This window comes from Dama dama, chromosome 12 (genome assembly GCF_033118175.1).
Source record: "Dama dama isolate Ldn47 chromosome 12, ASM3311817v1, whole genome shotgun sequence".
Lineage (NCBI taxonomy): Eukaryota > Metazoa > Chordata > Mammalia > Artiodactyla > Cervidae > Dama > Dama dama.
The window spans coordinates 61,821,087-61,841,247 of NC_083692.1; the positions used below are offsets into that span (position 1 = coordinate 61,821,087).

General features: G+C 36.3%; 1 protein-coding gene and 1 non-coding gene across 2 annotated transcripts in view; one reads left to right on the forward strand and one right to left on the reverse strand.

Annotated features, from left to right (window-relative positions):
• Positions 1-20,161, forward strand: part of MDGA2 (MAM domain containing glycosylphosphatidylinositol anchor 2) — an 884,707-nt gene that overhangs the window by 491,826 nt on the left and 372,720 nt on the right. The window lies entirely within an intron of this gene.
• On the reverse strand, positions 1,668-1,759 carry LOC133067540 (small nucleolar RNA SNORD116). Its single transcript, XR_009695324.1, has one exon. It is a non-coding gene; the product is annotated as a small nucleolar RNA SNORD116 (small nucleolar RNA).

Sequence of the window (20,161 nt, forward strand, 5' to 3'; positions counted from 1 at the left end):
GCTTCTTGATTACTACTTTTACCTATTCTCCATTTCTACAGCATATTTATGAAGTTTACAGAATGTCTTCAAAAGTGTATTGGTCACTTTGGGTTTCTTTTTTTTTTTTTTTTTTAGCACATTTTAAGGGTTAGAAGTAAATATATTTTAACAAAAAACAATCTCATGGAAGAAAAGAAGTCCATTTATTATGGGTACTAAATTAATAAAGTAATGGAATTCCCACTAATTCCACCTGTTTCACTGTCTCCTAGAGTTCCTCAGGAAAATGAAACTCTAATTCATCCCAACTGTTGCTAGTTTAATAATATATCTTATGCATATTTTCCCCCACACTTTCCCTATACCTTATGAGGGTTTCTGAGAACACTTTTCAAACACACTTTTTGCATTTTCATCTTTGTCATAGAGTTTGCTTCTGGCAAAACTCAAAATGACATATAAAGGGAAGTGTGTTTAACTTAGTATGGTAATAAATTATTCTAGAATGTTAGCAGTTTGATTTTAACTTTAAGAGCAAGCTATATAGATCTGGCTCATTTGTATTTTCATAACTTTTATGTTATGAAATATATTTATTATATCTATATAATAAATATTGTTTAACTAATATAAATATTTGTAATTGATAAATATAACATTATTTAGCATTTATAATTATTATTATTGACTTTATGAAATAACCATAATGTTATTTTGTATATAGTGAGTGTTAAGCTATTGATTAGCACGTATTTTGACTTATTTAATTCACAATATCATTTTTATGTAATCACAAGGTATCTTTTTAAGTAATATCTTCAGGATTTTTAAGGATTTTCAACATAAATTTCAAGGGATAATTTGTTATTTCACCTCTAGAGAAGAGGAAACATTAAATACTTTTTTGTTTTCTTCTACTGGTTTCATTTAAAGTTGTCAAATTTAGTGGAACAGATTCTGAAGCATGTCCTTGGGTCTGTAGAAGACTTAGTTCTTCCTAATGCCTAATAAACATTGCCTATTTCAACACTGCTTCTTATTCAGAGAACATAATGGAGGTGTTGCTTGTAAACCAATTTAGTCCTATTTTATCAAGCATTCATTACTGACCAAACACAACCTCTCAAGCATTAATCACAGAGCATCTGTAGGAATCCTTTCCTGATTCCATAGACACAACAAAAGTATCTAGAAGCAGCTTTCTCTCAGTTGCTCTACAGCTGTTCCTACTGCCCTTAGGTCCTTGTGCTCATTCATCCTGATTCTGAAAATCCAAAGCTTTCAAAACTTTCTGGACTGGAGGTACCCAAGGACATTTCCAATTAAAATCAGTCAGTTTGCAATGTTGAGGACCTGTTATATGGAAAACATTCTAACTAGAAGCTATTGTGAGAGATGAAAGAAAAAATATAAGGCCTTTGCCTTAAAGAAGTTAATAATTAGAGATTTGAAAAATAGACATAAAAATAACATGGTTGAAAAATAGGCTAGCAAGTAAAATGTGTATGTGTATAAAAAATACTAAAGAAAAGTGATATGAAATATGACATCATTTAGAAAGTCTTTCCATAGATATATTAAGGAATTCAAGACAATAGATATAATTATTACATCAATGTGCATTTAATTGCTTAGTTGTTAGTTATGTAAAACTGTGAATTCTTTTTTTTTTTTTTTAACGTGCTGGACCTCAGTTTCGATGAGGAGACGGTAGTGAGTTCTCACTCATTTTGTTCAGATTTCCAAGGAATGCATGAGAGGGTGTCGTCATCGATCAAAACTGTGAATTCTTGAACAAACTTACTTACTGATAAGTAAGATTGCCGGGAGAAATATCAACTACCTCAGATATACAGATGATATAACTCTAATGACAGAAAGCAAAGAGGAACTAAAGAACCTCTTGATGAAGGTGAAAGAGGAGAGTAAAAAAGCTAGCTTGGAACCCAGCATTCAAGAAATGAAGATCATGGCATCCAGTCTCATCACTTCATGACAAATATAAGGGGAATAAATGGAAGCAGTGACAGATTTTCTTTTCTTGAGCTCCAAAATCATTGCAGATGGTGACTGCAGCCTTGAGATTAAAAGAAGCTTTCTCCTTGGAAGGAAAGTCATGACAAACCTAGACAGCATTTAAAAAATTAAGTCATCATTTTGCCAATAAAGATCTGAAAATTCAAAGCCATGGTTTTCTAGTAGTCATGTACAGATGTGAAAGCTGGATCATAAAGAAGGCTGAGCTCAGAAGAACTGATGATTTTGAGTTGTTGGACTGGAGAAGACTCTTGAGAATCCCTTGTACAGCAAGAAGATCATGCCAGTCAATCCTAAAGGAAATCAACCCTGAATATTCATTGGAAGGACTGATGCTGAAGCTGAAGCTCCAATACTTTGGCCACCTGATATGAAGAGCTGACTCATTGGAAAAGACCCTGATGCTGAGAAAGATTGAGGGCAGGAGGAAAAGGGGGCGACAGAGGATGAGATGGTTGGATGGCATCACTGACTCAATGAACATGAATTTGAGCAAACCCTGGGAGATAGTGAAGGACCAGGAAGCCTGGTTTGCTGCAGTTCATGGGGTTTCAAAGCGTCGAACATGACTTAACTAATTGAACAACAATAAAAGCAATGTTTTTCACAAATGTGGAATATTCTGATGAGCAACTATGTTGATATTTTTTAGCTTATATTTACCAACAAGTGGAAGCAAAGTCTTTGTATCCAAATGCAGTAAAAGTTCTTTCTCATATCTAAAAAATATTTTTAAAAGTTCTGTCATTTCAAAATGATAAATTCATTAATTAAATGGTGTAAAAGGCCCTTGAGAAAACAGACCACAGAAATGTCTGTGAAATGGCTTAGCCTAAAATCAAATGGCAGGCATATGTTCCTACTGAGTGAACCAGAGATTTGAGATTGGCATTCAGTGTTCTGAGTTCCAGTTTGTTGACTCTCTGAATCCAGTTTTCTCCCCAAGGATAAAGTCTACTACTTTTAAGTCTAGATTGCATACATATTTCATTTAAAAAAAAGAAAAATAAAGCAATATATTTGTAAAATAATGTGAACTAGTAAAATGATATAAATCTGAAAATGTATGAAGATGTTTAATTAAATTTTTTCACATATTTTTAAATCTAGCAAATTCTGAGTCTCACTGAAAGGATAAAGGAAAAGGTTGAATAGTAAAGTATTACTCTTGAGGCTATTATGTGACTAATAGTTTCTCTAAATTTATTCAGAATGTATTAGACCTCAAATTTATAACAGTCCCAAGAAAATCTAGCAAACTTTGTGTCTGCAGCTCTGCCTATACCATGAGTCAGATGAAATGATTTGAATTATTAATTCTTGGCTACCTTTATGAGATAAGGTAGAAAGATTCTTATAGAGGGTAAAAAAGCAATTAGGTTTACACAAGATAAAAAGTTGTTTAAAATTAAAATGATTCCTACCTCCAATTTTAAATTAAAGCAAATTTGTTTAATTTTTTTTTCCTTTGACAATTAAAGAAAATAGTTATTTTCAGTCTGGTCAAGGTCATAAAACATTTTACCTTTCTTTGATTCTTCATATTTTCAAAGACTTAGCTCTCTTTTCTTGATAGAGGGAGAAATTTAATGAACATTTTTAGCATCTGCCCCACACTGCTACGTGTGTGTGCTAAGTTGCTTTAGTCATGTCCAACTCTGCGTTCCCATGCACTGTAGCCCACCAGGCTTCTCTGTCCATGGGATTCTCCAGGCAAGAATACTGAAGTGGGTTTCCATTTCCTCCCCCAGGGGATCTTTTCTGTCCCAGATATTGAACTCGTGTCTCCTGTATCTCCTGCATTGGCAGGCAGATTCTTTACCACTGAGCCACCTGGAAGGTCCCATACTGGCATGAACATGAAAGAGAAGTTGCTCAGTCCTGTCCAACTCTTTGCAACTCCATGGGCTGTAGCCTACCAGGTTCCTCCGTCCATGGAATTTTCCAGGCAAGAATACTGGAGTGGGTTGCCATTTCCTTCTCTAGGAGATCTGGAGAAGGATCAATCCTGACCCAGGGATTGAACCCGGGTCTCCTGCATTGTAGGCAGATACTTTACCGTCTGAGCCACCACCGTTATGACTGAACACCAAATATTGAAGTGTCTGAAAAGTACACTTACTTTCAAACTCTTAAATTGAAAGTGAAATGAAAGCAGTTAAACCTTGGTAGAGAAGAGTACAGTGGTTTTTTTGTTTGTTTGTTTGATTTATTTTGTTTTTGGTTTTTAATTCATTGTCACTTGGGTTTGTCACTGGGCTTAGAGTATAAAATCTATGTTTTATGAGGTAACTGTGAAACATATATGTATTCAAGACATCCAGATGGCTGTGAGTGAAGTAAATGAGGAGTTTGTTTAATTTCAAACATTTTCAGGTGTCCCTCCCTAAGTTACATTCAAAGTGTGGAGTGAACACATAAAGAAAGGCGTTTAGAAATCTTTTTCAATTTTCAGAATGAGCTAAATTAGAGAAAGGGTAACAGATGCCGTTTTGTAATCCCACCTCCACTATTTTATTCTAGTCCCTCATCGGAACCACACACCTGGTTCCTGTAGACCTCGCCTACAACAGCAGTGCTCCCCTTGAATTTATATGCATATCATGGCCAGATCAATCTCTCTTAATTCAGGGTTCATCATAATACTTGTCACTAAAAAGTCTGCATTCATTCTGTTCTTTTTCACTAATAACCCCCAAATTCCTTGTGCTTGTTTTTTCTTCTCTTTTTTGAAATGTAATCCTTCATCTTCCCAAACAAGTGACCTCCTCAGGTCTCTTCTCTTTCCCGTTCCCCCTATTCTAGCTGGTCTAGGCCCTCTCCTGCGGCTGAAGAGCCTGGGCTTTCTTCCACCTCCCCACTGTGTTCCTGTTGTGTCTTCTGCATCCTTCCCTCCTCTCTTTCGTCTAATTTCCCTACCTTCTCTACCATTTAGGATTCCTTGCTGACTGCTTGAATTCTTTCTTCATCTCAACTCTTGGGAATATAACTTCATTTATTTAAAAATTTTTATTCTTCAAATAGTGTAATTATCATCTTCTTTAAGCTACAGGTGCATGGTATGTTTTTTGCATCCTCCAGGCCATTTCAAGATTCAGTTTTTCAGATTTTTATAAAAGTTATGATTAACATACAGTATTTTTGTAACATCACCATGATGAAAAATATTAATATTCTATTAATACCATCCTCTCTATACCCTGAGTTATATCAAACATGAAGTGGGAGAAATGAACTTTATAAATAGACTCAAATTATTTGAAGGCAATGTTTGTCATCAAAATACCTCAAGTTGTATCAGATTTTGTTATTAAATGAGTTATGAAAAATCTTTCCTTCAGAACTGTGCAGAAGAAATCATTGAATCATACATAAAAATTGCAGATTAATATTAATGTGTACATTGGCAGGTATTATACAATGATTCATACCTGTAAATTTTGTTTTTCTGAAGGTCTTTTAAACACCCAGAGAGCAAGAATCACCTTATATTGTTATTTAGTTCTTTCCAAATGACCAGCTCAGTGCTGAACTAGCAGAAGGGTATGAGAAACAGGTGTTTGTGGAAGGATAGGTTAATTTCTGAGAGGCACCTAGAACTAAAATCAATCGACTTGACTTAATCTTGTTTAGAATGTGCATTTGAGTGTTTATGTTTCCTTAGACTTCTGGGCCCTCTTTTATGACCTCCAAATTCTTATAAATAGCCTATATAACTTAAATCCTGTGATTCCCCATTCTAATCATAACATTGCCAAATAAATAGTAATAATATATAAATTCTTTGCTTTTTTTTTTTAACAGCTGCTTAACAATTGTGCGCCAGTGAATTTCCTCAGAGTAAAGATACAGGCAATTAAATGATGGCATATGTTCTTTGGGGTAAAGAGAGCTTCTGAGAGTGGCAGTTCACTGAAAGAGGATGCTGTGCTGTAGTTGGAAAACTCTGAGTTAGAAAATTCAGCTTCTTTCCTTTATTTTTTTTTTCTTTGTAAGTATGAAGCAATGTTGTCAACAAGAGGGTGACATCTGGAAAACGATGCCTTTGAAGAGAGTGCTTTGTGGAAGTGAAATTCTACTTCATTTGTTATCATGTACAGTGAGCCATTCAGCATTCATTCAATCAACAATTCTTAACTGATGTATGTGTGGCAGATTTTATATCATCTTTGTTGGAAACAGAGTGTTATACAAAATCAACACAAATCATATCATGAGAGAGAATATGATCCAGGAGAGATAGTTAAGATACTTGCTGAAATGCTGAGTTAAAATTGAGAAATCATGGTTCCGTGTCTTCTCATGTTGGCCCTGAGACCTCATAAATTATGAATTCAGTAAAGCCACAGCTTTACTGAGTTTCATGGGTTTTTCTTTCTTCCTAAATGAATAAATAGAACTAAAATATCCTTAATTGCCACCAGAATTTTTAGATTCTTTGATTCTGAATATTTTATAGAAAGATTGCTTCAGATTAAACAGAAAGCATTTAGAGTGAAGATTTTGAGTAAGTGCTGGGGCATGGAAGAGATTAAAGCTCTTACAAAAACTTACTTTTGTCCTCTAAGAACAGTTCTTAATAATTATAATCATATTTTAGTAAATATTTTGGGGTACCTATTAGCCTTGGGGATATTTACATGTATAAAGCATACTATTAGTTATAGCCTCTTTTGCAATTATGAATAGATATAAGCTCATAAACACAAAGGTGTATTACAGAAGTTCAGGGGAAGTTCACTAAATATTGGTATAATTAAAGGAAGAAAGCTATAAAGAGAGAGAAGACTTAGATCTGTTGAGGTGAAGAAGGGAGAATATTTCTGACTGGAAGAATGGGACTGGCCAAAGGTGAATGTGGGATTATATAGTTAGGAGAGCTTGATTCTATTACTTTGGTGGGAGAGAAATTTGGGTAAAGGTTACAGGGCAAATGTTTTCTGGATATTTAGGCAGTGGCCTGGAATGCAAACTTTAAGTGGCTTATTTATCATTGTGTGGGCAATGAGGAGCCCTGGTTGAATTGCTGAGCAAGGATATGTTTAATGTTTGAAACGTAGAAAGAAAAAAAAAATTGATAGAAGTGTGAAGGATGCAGAGAGAAAGCAAGAAAGGCCTCATTTTCTACACTGTGACTTGGATCACTCAATTTATATAGCTTTTTGGAGTCTTCACAGCGCTATGGTATCATGGTGAAATTGTCTTAGAATGAAGAAATGTTGGTAATAAAGAAACTCTGGTAAATTTTCATCTTTTAGCATGTTATCTTTCACCAACTCAGCAAAACACTGTGAGCCTGAGCTGTTTTAAACTATTATCAATAAGTGAGTTTAGTGAACACACATTTTTAAGGGTCTACTCTTTGTAAAGCAATACTGAGTGTGAAGTGGGTGCTACAACTAATAGGAATTTTAAAAAAGAATGAGAGAGAATATTTTTCCCCCAATTATTTTTATTAGTTGGAAGCTAATTACTTTACAACATTGTATTGGTTTTGCCATACACTGACATGAATCAGCCATGGATTTACTTGTATTCCCCATCCTGAACCCCCCTCCCACCTCCCTCCCCATCCCATCCCTCTAGGTCTTCCCATTGCACCAGCCCCGAGCACTTGTCTCATGCATCCAACCTGGACTGGCGATCTGCTTCACACTTGATAATATATATGTTTTGATGCTGTTCTCCCAGATCATCCCACCCTCGCCTTCTCCCATAGAGTCCAAAAGTCTGTTCTATACATCTGTGTCTCTTTTTCTGTCTTGCATATAGGGTTATTGTTACCAGCTTTCTAAATTCCATATATATGCATTAGTATACTGTATTGGTCTTTATCTTTCTGGCTTACTTCACTCTGTATAATGGGCTCCAGTTTCATCCACCTCATAGAACTGATTCAAATGAATTCTTTTTAATGGCTGAGTAATATTCCATTCTGTATATGTACCACAGCTTCCTTATCCATTCATCTGCTGAGGGGCATCTAGGTTGCTTCCATGTCCTGGCTATTATAAACAGTGCTGCGATGAACATTGGGGTGCACGTGTCTCTTTCAGATCTGGTTTCCTCGGTGTGTATGCCCAGGAGTGGGATTGCTGAGTCATATGGCAGTTCTATTTCCAGTTTTTTAAGGAATCTCCACACTGTTCTCCATAGCGGCTGTACTAGTTTGCATTCCCACCAACAGTGTAAGAGGGTTCCCTTTTCTCCACACCCTCTCCAGCATTTATTGCTTGTAGACTTTTAGATAGCAGCCATCCTGGCTGGCGTGTAATGGTACCTCATTGAGGTTTTGATTTGCATTTCTCTGATAATGAGTGATGTTGAGCATCTTTTCATGTGTTTGTTAGCCATCTGTATGTCTTCTTTGGAGAAATGTCTGTTTAGATCTTTGGCCCATTTTTTGATTGGGTCATTTATTTTTCTGGAATTGAGCTGCAGGTGTTGCTTGTATATTTTTGAGATTAATCCTTTGTCTGTTTCTTCATTTGCTATTATTTTCTCCCAATCTGAGGGCTGTCTTTTCACCTTGCTTATAGTTTCCTTTGTTGTGCAAAAGCTTTTAAGTTTCATTAGGTCCCATTTGTTTAGTTTTGCTTTTATTTCCAATATTCTGGGAGGTGGGTCATAGAGGATCTTGCTGTGATTTATGTAGGAGAGTGTTTTGCCTATGTTCTCCTCTAGGAGTTTTATAGTTTCTGGTCTTACATTTAGATCTTTAATCCATTTTGAGTTTATTTGAGAGAGAATATTTTGAAAAACCAAAAACATAGTCTCTGTGCTCTAATTTGGAGGAGAATGCAAAATCTATCCGGAATGAGGTAACAGATTATTACATGTGCATGCTCAGTGGAATCCAAATCTTTGCAATCCCATGAACTATATCCTGTCAGGCTTCTCTGTCCATGGAATTTTTCAGTCAGTAATACTGGAGTGGGTTGTCATTTCCTCCTCCTTGGGATCTTTCCAACCTAGGAAACAGATTATTATACGGTTATCAATTTGTACACTAGAAGATGTAGATTTTCTTTTTGTATTACATGATTTTCTTTCTCACTGAATTTTATCTTTTTTGAAGGACATGTCTGCGTAACTTTATAATAAGTTTTTTTTTCAATTTATTTTTTATTGGAGGATAATTGCTTTACAGTTTTGTGTTGGTTTCTGCCATACAACAACATGAATTAGCCATAAATATACATGTGTCCCTTCCCTCCTAAACCTCCTGCCCACCCCCACCTCTTCCCACCCCTCTAGGTTGTCACAGAGTTCCCTGTGATAATAGCAGTTATTTTTAATGTATTGTTCCTGAATTTTCTCACTCACCATAGTAAGTTTATAACCATTTAGTTCTCTCTTCTACATAGTCTCTTTTTACTAGGTGTTAAGCATGCAGTGTTAGGCTAAAACAGAAATGAATCACTATAATTGATAATTTTTACTGTAATTGATAGAAAAAAATGAGATGGAATGAACCCAGTTAGTATGCATATAAAATTAATTATCAAGCCTTCCAATAAAAAGTATAAGGCCCTTTCAAAATGTTTACTGTGTATGAGCTGATTTCTAATTGTAGGGTATTTATATCTCTTCATACCTCTTTTTCCAAATATTACACTATTCTCACACTAATTTTTCCTGTTGACACCTCTCAGAACTCACCATCCCACTAACCTTGCTTGAAGACCCCCAGATATACATCTGCTTCTCTGCAACCAGAGTGTCTCCTCGGGAGCTGTTGTTGGAGAAGCTTCTTTCTTCCTCATGGTCCTGAAGCCATATTGTGGTTCTTATCTCTGGTTATATATCTCAATCTCTTGTGGACCTTTAAAAAATTATAGGTCATAGTCGACCTCCAGATTCAAAACTAGGTATCTGCCTCAAAGTTTTGACCTTTTTCTACTTTGTAAAATCCAAAGTGTTCCCTCAAGGTTTTTGAAAATTGCCCTAATTTGTTGAAACTTTTGCCTCCTGGGCTTCCGCTTCTCTGCCTGTATCACTGAGCAGTCCTTTTTGCCCAGTCAGGAAGCATGGTCCATTTGATTTTACTCAAAACTCCATAATTACCAAGTTTCCATGATCACAGTAAACTGTATTGAAACTTGTCCAGCTATGATGGAAGCAAATTTGCATCGCAGAAATTCAAGCAGCTTTACCTAGACTTGATGGAATCATTGATCTTGTGTTCTCTCGGTGTCTTCAGATGTTTTGTGTCTTCCTGGTGCCTTTCTCCCCTACATTCTTTTCCTCTTTCTTTCAGTACAGTACAACAGTCTCTCCCTTACCTGTCACCTTTTCCTCCCTCATGAAAAACAGCATCACCTTCCTCTGAAATCTAGTGAGCTCTCCCTCCAGTCCTTCCAATTTCACCTTCACCTTGATCACCTATAACTGTATTTTCAAAAGAGTGATTTCCTTGGGGGAACTAGTATCAGGTAGTAGATTAATAAAATTCCTCCACCTCATTAGAGTTTCATAAGGAATATCTGGATCTTTGTAACTGCACAGTGCCTAAAAAATATGATTGACTCTGCTTGCTTATACTTTTTATGTATAGGTATGTTGAGACTGTAAGGGCAAACCTTTACCTTCAAGTCAAACATGACAATTGATAAACTCTTTCAGGTGTTTTAAATACCAGAATTGCAAATAAAAGTTATTTTCCAGTATTGCAATGATTTCTCTTAACATTGTATTTAGTTAATTATTATTATAATAATTATATAGAAAGAAGCTCTTTAATGATCATGTCCTATGTGCCACTAATCTGGACACTACAGTCAGTAGAGTGGCATCCTTATGAGTACAGACATTCAGTCAAGCTGCTGGGATCCAATCCTGGATCTATCTACCCTGGTCAATTCTGTTAAGTGGTATAACCATATAATCTGTATATTTTCACTCTTTGAATACCATGCAACTAATTCTGCTCATTTTGAAAATGGAGATAATATATATATATATATATATATTATATATGAGTGCATGCTAAGTCACTTCAGTAGTATCTGATTCCTTGTGACCCTTTGGACTGTGACCTCCAGGCTCCTCTGTCCGTGGGATTTTCCAGGCAAGAATACTGAAGTGGGTTGCCATCCCTCCTCCATATATATAATATTATATATAAAGAGAGTTGTTTCAAGGATAAAATTAGTCAGGGCATGTAAAGTTCCTAAATCAATGGCTGACACAAAGTCAAAGCTCAGGAGAGTCATCTTTTAATTACTACTGACAAGTGGCATGATAGGGATATAACAGACTAAGGAGTAATTTCAGGAAGGGTAGTTGTTATTGCTTAATTATCACAACTGCATTTACTAGCATTAATCAAGTGCCTACTATTTGCTCAGCAATGTTGAGCCCATTGTAAGGATCTTGCTATTTCATTCTTACAACTATAAAGGTTTTAGTAATATGGTGACTGACATGGTAAGAATTCAGTAAAGGATATCTAGAAGAAAAAGTCTAAGAATGAAAAGAAGGGGCAGTGGGATGTATCATATTGATTTTATTCATTTATGAATAGGTGCGAGAGACTTAAGCACATAAAATAATCATATCATGATTAATACTATTACTACTCAACAATAATAAAAGCTAACATTTCATAGCATTTAGTATGCACTATGAGTGCTGAAAAATTGATGCTTTTGAACTATGGTGTTGAAGAAGACTCTTGAGAGTCCCTTGGACTGCAAGGAGATCCAACCAGTCCATCCTAAAGGAGATCAGCCCTGGGTGTTCATTGGAAGGACTGATGCTGAAGCTGAAGCTCCAATACTTTGGCCACCTCATGCGAAGAGTTGACTCATTGGAAAAGACCCTGATGCTGGGAGGGATTGGGGGCAGGAGGAGAAGGGAATGACAGAGGATGAGATGGCTGGATGGCATCACCAACTCGATGGGCATGAGTTTGAGTAAACTCCGGGAGTTGGTGAAGGACAGGGAGGCTTGGCATGCTGCGATTCATGGGGTCGCAGAGAGTTGGACACGACTTAGCGACTGAACTGAACTGAACTGAACTGATGCAGTATGTCAAATACATCTTATGTTAATTTATTAAATTGTCACATTTTTCATTTTACAGAAAATTAAATTGAATATAAAGAAAGATAAATAGTGTAAGGCAGGGGGGCTACTTGATGGGATACTGGAAGAAATACAATAAAAAACTCAGATAGGTTACTTGAATAAAATCTAACTTTCTTGTTTTATAATATCAAAGCAGGAAATCGAGAAAGATACAGATTAAGTAGGCTGGCAGTGGCTGAGAAGGTGAAGATGTTTTGGTCTACTAAAATGAAAAGGAAGTCATTTGATGAGAATTTGGACAGAGACGGGCTTAGAGGGCTGAAGAAATTCTGCATATCTTGAGCATTTGTGAGGCACGGGAAATGCTGTTTATTTCAAGGAGGGTAGCTTGTGAAACATCATGAAAGGCTGTTAGTTTTATCTGTAGGTCCACCAGGCAAGGCAGAGGGAAACAATAGTGAGGCCACATAGGAAAACAAACAATCTGGGTTTATAATTGCAGGGATAGGCTGCCTATGTGTCATCTCAAGTCTGGGTAAAACATTGTTAAAGGGTGACTCAGGTAGAATGAAAGTTACCATCCTTTCAGTAGAGGTAATTAAGGAATTTAGAGCTAGTGAGGATTCATGCAGCACTGATATGGATATTGAAATCTCTGAGTCTGATGGAAGGAAACATGGAGGAAGAAGTTGTAAACTAGGTTAAAAAAAAAATTCCTTAAGAAGCTGATGGAATGGACAGTTTAGCAGATGATGCAATATGAATAAGGAAACAGGAGAAGCTGCATTTGTTTAGTTCCCTGTGCTATACATCGGGACCCTATTGTTTAACCATTCCGTATATACCAGTTTGCATCTGCTAATCTCAACCTCCCAATCCCTCTCTTTCCCACCCTTCCTGATTTTAACTTTATTTTAAATGGAGCCTTTAATTCATTATTTTCCTTTATTAGGGATACATTGTTTCTGGATGTCTGTCTATAGCTCTCTGCTTTAGGTCTCTGGCATTTAAGAAATCTAAAATAGATAGGTAGTGGGAAGTTGCTCTGTAACACAAGGAACTCAGCCTAGGGCTCTGTGAAAACCTAGAGGGATGGGATAGGGGCTGTGGGAGGGAAGCTCAAGAGGAAAGGAATATATGAGTGGATATATGGATACTTACAGCTGACTCACTTTGTTGTACTACAGAAACCAACACAATATTGTAAAGCAATTCTCCTCCAATTAAAAATAATAATTTTTTAAAAAAAGATATCTCCATAAATTGAAGATAATAGACAATTTACTTATAAGTTCCTTAGATGTCTTCCTATCTTCCAGTTGTCAGTTATGGACTGAAGCAAACTGTGAATCATTACTGCAATAGCATTTTAAGTTTCTTTCCAAAAACTTTAGAAAGCTTTGCAGATTTAAGTCTGTATTAATCATTTTCACGTAGTCCAATAAAACTGTTCATTAAACATACCCTGTGGTGAGATATAGTACAAATTCTGGTCCTTAATGTCTTCACATTTTGATGATAGGTGTTTTCAGAGACTGAAATTTTAAATTAAGGATTTAAAAGTGCTCCTAGGGTACATAAGAATATTTCCTCTATTCCCTAGTCGAATTACAATATTATTATCTTTGCACTGTTAAGCCACAATTTTGTTGAAAAGATGATGCTTTTCATGGTGGTTCAATAAGTATAAAAACTATTGCCAACAGTGATGGAAATTTGAAGAATTAAATACAATCATAGAATCTCAAAATATAAGTGATGTATACATAAAAAGAATACAATTTAAAGTTGAAAGAATGAAAATTTTCACCCCACTGTTTTTAATATAACATGTACTACCAAGATTTCCTCTTCTTGGGCTCTAAAATCACCGTGGATGGTGACTGCAGCCATGAAATCAGATGATTGCTTCTTGGCAGGAAAGCTATGACAAACCTAGACTGTGTTGAAAAGCAGAGACATCACTCTGCTGACGAAGGTCTGTATAGTCAAGCCTACAGTCTTCCCAGTGGTCACATATGGTTGTGAGAGCTGGATCAGAAAGAAGGCAGAGTGCCAAAACTCCTGAGAGTCCCTTGGACAGCGAGGCGATCAAGCCAGTCAATCTTCAGGGAAATCAATCCTGAATATTCATTGGAAAGACCGATGCTAAAGCTGAAGCTCCAGTATTTTGATCACCTGGTATGAAAAGCTGACTCACTGGAATAGTCCCTGATGCTGAGAAAGATTGAGGGCAGAAGAAGAGGACGTCAGAAGATGAGATGACTGGATGGCATCACCAATGTAATGGACATGAATTTGGGCAAACTCCAGGAGATGGTGAGAGATAGGGAGGCCTGGTGTGCTGCAGTCCATGGGGTCGCAAAGAGTCAGACACGACTGGGCTACTGAACAGCAACCTTTATTTAACCATTATACTGATGTTTGTGCTAAAATACAGGGATTGTACTTTAATGCACAGGAGAGAAAATGTGAGAGTTGTATCTTGTATCAAGCACACTCATATCACAATCTTTCAGATTACCTCAAATATATAAGAAAGTGGTATGATGCAATAAGAAACGTGAACAATGCATTTGATCCTGTCTCTATATTTAATAGTTAAATAACTGTGAGAAGGTCATAAATTGTTTTTAAACTCAGGTTTTCTGTTGCTAAAAAAGGAACAACAGCAATAACTTTTGCAAAGCTGTTGTGAAGAAGGAGAAAGAGAGAAGAAGGGAAGAGAGGACAAAGATTTATCTGTTCATCTAATTACCTAATTGCAATTCTAGGGTAACTTAAAACATCTTTACCTGTGTGCTGTCTCTTTATCTGCATCTTCACTTCAATACTGTAGTTTTATTATGGTTTTCTGGTTTCTTATGAGCTGATTGCTTTACTTCATCAGGTTCAAGTATTTACCTTGAAACTATGCTTCCTAAGGAGGTTCCAAGGGGCCAGTTAACCTAGTTGAAAAAGAATTCTTCAGTAATCTCTCTTAGACAAAGGAACAATCTCAAGATAAGTATTTTTATAAGGCACAAAAAATTCTGTGTCTGAATATTATAAAAGAGTAAAAATATATCAAAACAAGTGAGTTGACTGAAATTTAATATAAAAAACCAACTGATAATTGAAATTTTATGATTAAACTGATGATACAGTAATACATAGAACATAAAGCTATTTTAAACACTTTTGTTAAAACTTTTATTATTGGTTATTCAGCCAAAACAATGGAATATTAATGATCCACATGAATGAACTTGAGCCTGGATCTTCTGAATTTGTTATTTTACTAAATTAGCATTTCACCTCAAATATTTAATGGTATGTGTGAAGATTTTTTTTCAATTAAATTTTAGATCTATTAGCAGAATCTAATTTTGTCCAGGATACAGTATGAGTGAGTGATAGTTGCTCAGTCATGTCCGACTCTTTGTGACTCCATAGACTATACAATCCATGGAATTCTCCAGGCCAGAATACTGGAGTGGGTAGCCTTCCCCTTCTCCAGGGAATCTTCCCAACCCAGGGATAGAACCCAGGTCTCCCACCTAGCAGGCAGATTCTTTGCCAGCTGAGCCATGAGGGAAGCTCAGAATACAATATATTATAATGCAAACACAAATATGATACATATCTAGGAAATATTCTTATACCTTCCTTTGAGGTACAGTGTTCTGGTCAAGTGATTGTTCAGACAATTTTTTCTGAAGAGAGTTAAAAAAATATATTCTGCTGTTTATGTTAGTGGTTAATGAGCACTTATTTCTTCTAAGTCTAATTAGAGTTACTCTTTGATAAATATACTCTAAGACTAAATTAGTGGAAATCTACCATTTAGAAGCTAATCTCTGTATGCTGTTTTTATAATATGTTTACAATAATTTTAGATTGAAGGGGATCAAGAGGTACAAACTTCCACTTGTAAAATAAATAAGTCGTGAGAGTGTAATGTACAGCATGTTGACTACAGTCAATAATATTGTATTGCATTTTTAAAAATGCTAAGAAAGTAAATCTTAAAAGTTCTCATCACAAGAAAAATAAATTATAGCTTCATATGATGACAGATGGTAAATAGATTTATTGTGGTGATGAATTTGCAGTGTATACACATAACGAATCTTTGTGTTGTATACCTGAAACTAATATAATCTTATATGTCAATTGTACCTCAATAAAAAAGTGATTCAAAAAAATAACAAGTGACTAGATATTAAAATGCCATTTTCAGGGCAGGAGTCACCAAGATTCAGTCAAAGAAAAGCATGCACAAATGTCTCTTCGTAGATCTCACACTCATCTACACAGGTAATGGTATTGCCTTCCTTTATTATTATACTAATTGCAAAACGTTCTCAATGTCTGCCTTTGTGCACAGTTCAGATTTTAACTGGGGAGATCTCATTTATCTCATAGCTAAGATAGTTGGTTTCTCTGATATGCCCAGTAAGATGCAGGCAGTAGATTGCTCACTATCTGGGGTGACTTTTCATTTGCTTGAACTGTGACACTCTGTACCTTGGATTAACATCTAGGTTTCTCTGCCTCCTACTCCTTCACTATGTACTCCACAGGTAGGTCCATATTACTGTGTTTAGAGTTTGAGAAGGAAAGCTAAAATGTGTGTCTGTGTGTGTGTGTGTGTGTGTGTGTGTGTGACATTACTAAGTATTTTCTGACTGTAGTGCATTAGATTTACCATTTAACCATGGTGTGTTCATTAATTGCAAAGGTTGAACAGCAGATGTAGAAACAAGTAGGCAATTACAACCTATTATTAGTGAGAAAATTCAGAAGGCGTTATTATACTTAGCTTGATAATCTGCTGGTTTCATGGACATAGAGTTCTTTTCTAGTAAGGAGTTTTGTAAGGAACTTAAGCAGTTAATTGAAACCTTAATCAAATGAAGACGTTAACTATAGATGTGACAATGGAAACTTTCAAAAAGATAAAATGGCCCTGAGATAGCCTTTTCTATCTAAGTAAGCATTGATGGTAAAATTTCTAGCATTTCCTCATTTTTTTAAGGTTCAGAAATCAATGGTTGTATGTAGAAAGCGCTTTTTTTTTTCTCTTGAATGAAATAAGTGGTACTAGTTTAGGAGATTTGTAAAGGATGCTTTTAAATGCTTTCAAAAAAGAAAGAACATTATGGCAAGTTTCTAGGGTTTTCATATTATTTTTAAAATTCTGACGTCCTAATATAAACCATTTTCTGCTGCGGCTTAGTCACTCAGTCATGTTAACTCTGTCCAACCCTATGGACTGTAGCTCACCAGGCTCCTCTGTCTGTGGAATTCTCCAGGCAAGAGAACTGGAGAATTCCCACTGGAGTGGGTTGCCATTGCCTCCTCCAGGGGATCTTCCTGATTCAGTGTTCAAACCCATGTCTCCTGTGTCTCCTGCATTGGCAAGCAGGTTCTTTACCACTAGTGCCACCTGGAAAGCCCATATATATAAGTACATACAAATGTATAATGTATATATAAAATATAAAATGCATTTGTGTGTACATAAATATATGTGACACTAGCTAAGTTCATATATTAAAAGTATCTTTTAAACTTTTGAAAATCATTTTTTAACATTTCAGCTGAAAAACTATCCACCTTCCCTAAATCTAAGGTAACAGCATGTAGAGCAAATCTCAACTTCACACAGTTTTAAACACTTACGTGAATGAGTGCCTTCTGAAAAACCTGGAGAAAAGTACCTTAACTGACCCCAACTATATTGTTTCAAGCAAGTGTAATAAGACTGAAACAGTTCAAACAATGTAATAAGACTGGAAACTCCAGTGTACATGCAAGTCTCCTACACTGGATTTTCTACTATATTACTCCAGCAACTCATAGCTGTATTCTACTGTGGATGTGAAAAGAAAATTGATTTAGATAGTTCTGTATTAAGCCATATTTCCCCCCCACTGGAACGATTTCTGTTCATAAAGTTCATTTCATAAAGGGGAAAAGGGAAAGAAAACTGCTCCCTGGTTTATATGCCATGATGATCTTCTGAACATTGAGAGTCTAAATGTTATATAATGTCATACAGATATGACAATCTCACAGCAATGCATTTATTTTTTTCATAGCCAAAGATAATATTTTAAGGATGTGTCATGTCTGAGAACTTTGACCTCACATTCAAGTTGGTCTGTGAAGCAGTTTATTGAATTTGCTGATGTTTATATATTTCCATCAGAGATTATGAGAAGAATTCCAAGGGACACTTGCCTTGAAAGCAGATGTGCTAATATAATAATATAAAAAGCAGCATGTCTTGACTGCCTATATAGTTCAGCCCAGAGGATAGGCAGGCCTTCCCACCCACATAATTGATTTCGACCTGGCTTGCTGTCCTGGGAGGCTGTGTGTATTAAAGTCAGTGAGACTTGTTACACATTCATGCTATTTTACCACAGCGGCAATGCAGAGGGTCATTAGGTTCCAACTCATAGATTAGCAAAGTGGCCATTTCCAGGCATTGCATGGAGGCAGAAAGAAGATGCTGTGCATTCCAATTTGGATGGGATCAACTCTAGCCTCGTATTGGATGTTATGGCAGGTCAAACTGATTTGCATTTATCACAGGCTGTTTGTTTAGTAAATACAGAGGCCAAAAGACTGAGCACTTCTGTAAGATGTTGCCACTACCCTACAGCGAAAGCCACAGATAAATGAGAGAAACAATTGGACCTGGCAGACAAGTTAAATTCTGGAGAAGTAATCGAAAGAGTGACATTTTCCTAGGGTGTTAGAGCATAGCCTCATTATTTCTTTTTATTTCTGAACTGAGATGCTTTTTAGGTGTTAATTATCACCAGATCAGTGATAGCGACCACCAGATATGATGATAAACCTATTAAATCCATCTCCTACCTAACATGGTGATTGAATGTTTAAATCTGTTCCCTTGAGAAGCATGTACTGAGCTGTGTTTCTCACAATCAGGGTTTAAATAGAAAGTGAAATTTAGTCATTACTTTCCTGATTTAGGAAAGATGTTTGGGCTTAAAATTAAACGATGCTTGTTCGCCTAATGACATAGAAATATTTTCAGTCACCATTAAACTTGAAAATCAATAATGATATTTTTGTTTAAGCAGTGACTGGGTAGAGGAAAAGTAGATGGGTTCAACCATCTCCATGTTATACTAGGAAGAACAGAAATGACAGCTGACTCAATATCAACAACTACAGTTGCCAAGAATATTTTTTTTTTTGCCTATATCTAATGACTTTGTGCTAAGTCGCTTCAGTCGTGTCCGACTCTTTGTGATCCTTTGGGCTGTAGCCCACCAGACTCCTCATCCATGGGATTCTCCAGGCAGCAATACTGGAGTGGGTTGCCATGCCTTCTCCAGGGGATCTTCCTGACCCGGGGATCGAACCTGCTTCTCCTATATCTCCTGCATTGGCAGTTAGGTTCTTTACCACTAGCACCACCTGGGAAAGCCATCTAGTGACTTTGGTGAGACTTAAAAGGAGGTACTGAGCCAACTGTATCCCATGGCTCTGAAGCAATAATTCCCATGCTTTCTTGTCAAGTCACCCTGGAAAGAACATTTTTCATAAAGGAGCAGTGTGATGGCTTCAAGCTGCTTATTGGTAAACTTTAGTGTGTACGGGTGTGTGCGTGTGCGTGTGTGAACATGCATGCCACAGGAGGATAGGGTTGCAAACTCAGGATCCCATAGCTATCAGCTCTCCTGTTTGCTTGCCTTAAGTGAAAACCTCTCAGTCAATGAGCTGTCTTTGACAGCAGCAGCAGAACTTCTCTTTTCTAAGGCTAGTTTAGACTATGATGAAGATAGAGCCTGGCTGGGGTAGAGAAGTAGCCACAAACATAAGCATCACAGATTTGTGCTGTCCTTACCTGAAGTTCTGGAATTTTGTGAGTAAATGTTTTTCAGTAGGTTGTATGCCTAGAGTCAATTTCAGAGGGTTGGAATGTTTGTTGCCTTCTTTGGGAGGGGATTTGTTGATCTCCTTGCTCTGTCGTGTTAGAAATTAAGCCCCTCTAGTCATCTTGTTGAATATATGAAGAATATTTTATATTCATTCTTTTTAACTTTACTTCTAGAAATATTTTTACATTCCTGTGGTCCAGTTTATT